This window comes from Echinops telfairi, unplaced genomic scaffold (genome assembly GCF_000313985.2).
Source record: "Echinops telfairi isolate 266 unplaced genomic scaffold, ASM31398v2 ScPeMD7_2565;HRSCAF=3150, whole genome shotgun sequence".
Taxonomy (NCBI): Eukaryota; Metazoa; Chordata; class Mammalia; order Afrosoricida; family Tenrecidae; genus Echinops; species Echinops telfairi.
The window spans coordinates 12,933,530-12,937,163 of NW_022106463.1; the positions used below are offsets into that span (position 1 = coordinate 12,933,530).

Consider the following 3,634-nt stretch of genomic DNA (forward strand, 5'->3'; position numbering starts at 1 on the left):
AAGACTTTAACTGAACATCTTAAAAACAACAACAATTTATTTGGGGTGGGGCGGGGGAAGGGGGAGCAAATGATTTTATTTCGCAGGAATGGTACGAATGGAAGAACGGAAGGGGATGCTTGATACGATTTCTAGAAATGGGAAAGGTCTACCCAACGTGCATGCGAGGCCTCGGGGACCTGGGAAGGGCCGGGTCGCCGCTTAGCTCTCTCCATCGTCGCTGTCTCCCAGGGTGTGCTTGCCGAAGAGATAGTCTGCCAGGCCGGAATCCGGGGGCCCTATGTCGTGCAGGTTGGCGACGTAGTCTCCCAGCTCTTTGATGGATTTCACCTGCTCGTCCAGGTAATGGGTCTCGATGAAGCCGCAGAGATGGGGGTCCTTCTTGTCCGTGGCCAGCTGGTGCAGCTCCAGCAGGGACTGGTTGACACTCTTCTCCAGGTGCAGTGCACATTCCATGGCGCCGAGCCCGCTCTCCCAGTCCTCGTGGTCTGGTTTCTTGATATCCTGGAGGAAGGTCCTGCCCCGCGCTGGTTCTGCAGCTGCATCTGTTTCTCGGCGTGTTCTCTCTTCCCGTGAGACTGGTGCAGGAAGGATTTGGCAAGTTCTTCAGAGCCACGTTGTCCCAGTCAAAGTAGTAAGCCATGGACAGGTAGACGTAGAGCTGCCGGTTGATGGTGGTCTCCACGTGCTGGTTGTAGTTCTGGCGCACCTGCTAGGGGGACACGGTCAGGGTGGGGGCCTGGGGGGCGTTGGAAGAGGGTGCTGATGATGGAGGACTGGCTGGGGGTGTGGGTGTTTGGCGGGTGGGGGTTGGGTGGGGGGCGCGGTGGGAGGCCCTGGAGAAAGCCGGGTTCCGTTCCAACGCTGTTGAAGCAAGGGGAGACCCTGGTGGCTCTGGGAAGAACACCCGGCTAACAAGGCCAATAAGGAGGCGAGCATCACAGGTGTGCCTCCCGCGGGCTCTAGAGCCTCTGCACCTCTGTCAATCTACAGCCAGGCCCCACGCCACCCAACCGACTCCGGACACCCCACGCAAGAGGAGCCTGGTGACATCACGAAATGACAGATTTCTAAAGTTTCAACTCCACCCCTGCCCCCTGATCCGTTGCCAAAATCATTCCCGCACTGCAAGAGGAGCAGCTCTGAGCTGCACCTCCACTTTCCGCCCCCATCCACAGGAGCATGATGCTAAGCGAACAATAGGAATCTCAGAGGGAGAAGAAAAGGTGGAACCAAGGGTTGAGTAATAGATATGCTAGCTGTCAGTCTTGATGACTGATAGCACTCCCATCTGTTAAGCACCTAATGGTATGCAAAGCATTTCTCTTGTCAACCTCTCATTTGAGTCTCACAACAATCCCACTAATGAGACAAAGGAAAAAACCAAACCTAACTGCCAGCAAGTTGATTCCAACTCAGAGCGACCATGTAGGTTAGAGTCAGATTGCCCCTTTCCTTTCCCAGGCTATAAACCTTTTACAGGAGCAGACCGAGTGGCTGGTGGGTTTGAACTGGTGACCTTGCAGTGAGCGGCCCAATGCCTAACCTGCTACTTCACAGGGATCCTTATTAAATAGGTAAGGTAGGATTATTTCACGAGCAAAGTGAGGTAAGCCATAGCACTGAGTCCACAAGGGGTGGGAGGATGGGGACAGTTTTTCTGGTTTCTTATCCCTTGTTCTTTTTTGCCATAAAGAGTCACTGTGAGTCCATGGTAGTGGATTTGGTTTCGGGTTAAACTATCTCTTGGGCAAATACATCTGAATCCAGAAACGTTCTATTCCCCCATGTTGGATAGTTAAAGACCCGTCTCCAAACAGTGATTTCTGGGCCCAAAATCTCTAGCGAGGCAAAGGCCACTGACTGAAAGTCTATGTGGATAGAAGTTACCATCTTATTTTCTCTTGCCGTGACATCATGGGAGAGATGGATATCCAACATTTTAGTTCCTGTCCGGGTCTCAGCTGAAATAGGATGGTGTGCTCATTGTGAATTGAATTGTGTTACCCAAAAAAATGTGTTGAAATCCCCACCCTAAACCTAAAAATAGGACCCTGTACCGAAGTAGAGGCTTTTATTGTGCTATGTTAATAAGCTTATGTCAGTATAAGGTGAAGACTACATCTATTTAGGAGTTGTAAAAAAGCAAACAAACAGAATAGGTACTGTGGAGTTGCTATCTCGAAGGCCAGCTGCTGTAGGTGAAAGAAATTTGGGGACTCCTGAACTGGACCTTTTTAATTCCTTGAATTCCTGTCCCTTTCTCCTGCTCCTTCAGGAGAGGGTCTGGGGCAACAACCTTCTTATTTTCACTGGCACAACCACCAGCTGTTTGGTCCCCAAGAGATCTAGCTAACGCAAATGGGCCAGCTCTGCTCTTACTGTTTGGAAACGCACCCATCTGGGCCCTGCCAGAAGAAGCTAGTACCATCTGACCAGAAGAGAACATAGTGACCTCAAGTACGGAAGATAACATAGTGATCCCAGGTGCCAGTGAAAAGCCCTATGAGTCCGCTGACTTGACCACTCTGGTGTAGCGTCTAATACACAGCCACACCCAGACCACCTACCAACCACTGAAAGCACTGTCCATGGCCAAGAAAAATGCCCAAGTACCACAACCTCTATGTGGCAATTTATGACTCCGTAGGAAAGTGGGTGGAGAAACACAAACAATCATTGAGAAAGATGGTTTGACAGCAGCAACCCTCGTTAGAATCATAATTGGGGTCTAATTAGTCATTTGTCTCACTAGTGGGCTCTTCATTGTGGTAGAAAAATGTCAGGAAGGTACTGACTCGAAAGAACTGAAGAACTATATTCTTCGGCCAACACGTTTAACACAGAGAAAGTTTCTTATCTGACCCTGTCCCTGAGCGTGAGTGGGGAGATGACCTACACATCTCATTCTTTATTTTTCCATCTCATTCTTAAACTATGATGATCCTCCCCTGGGCAAAAGTTACTGAAAGAAAAGTAAATACACAAGACTTGATCTTCGGAGCATTTACCGTTTAGAACTCTTTAAAAATGAATATTGTAAATGAGGAGTTTTTTAATGCCTAAAAAATGGAGCAAAATTATTTTTACCTGGATTTGTAACTAAACTGCTGTTATTTATTGCTGCTAGGTGCCATCACGTGATTCAACCTCACAGTGACCCTCCATGCAACAGAAGGAAACACTGCCCAATCCGCGACATCCTCATCACTGTTCTTAAGTTTGAGCCTATTGTTGCAACCACTGTGTCAATCTGACTTGTCCAGGGGTTGGCAAACTAGGGCTCTTGTGCAATATTTGGCTCTTTCAGTATGTACATGTGGCTCTGAAGTAAAATTGAAAATGAAAATAAAACGATCATAGTTTCACTTGAAATTTTTTTTAACAAAATTAAGATAATGGTGATTTCATTTATTCGTAAAAATATATTTTGAAATTGTTGTGAAGACAGGACTGGCTCTTCCATCTCAAAGTTCTGCCGACCCCTGGTCTTGTCAGAGGTCTTCTTCCTCTTTTCCATTGCCCTTCTGCTTTACCAAGCCTAGTGGCCTTCTGCAGGGGACTTGCGGCAAGTCAGTGAGATAGTCTCATCATTCTCCTGGCTAAGGAGCATTCCGGCTGCACTTCTTTCAAG

At 48.1% G+C, this 3,634-nt stretch overlaps 2 pseudogenes; one reads left to right on the forward strand and one right to left on the reverse strand.

Moving 5' to 3' along the window:
• Window positions 1-201: 201 nt before the first annotated feature.
• Window positions 202-1,941, reverse strand: LOC101662839 (annotated as a pseudogene).
• A 33-nt stretch (window positions 1,942-1,974) lies between these two features.
• LOC115870844 lies at window positions 1,975-2,735 on the forward strand (annotated as a pseudogene).
• The last annotated feature ends 899 nt before the right edge of the window (window positions 2,736-3,634 follow it).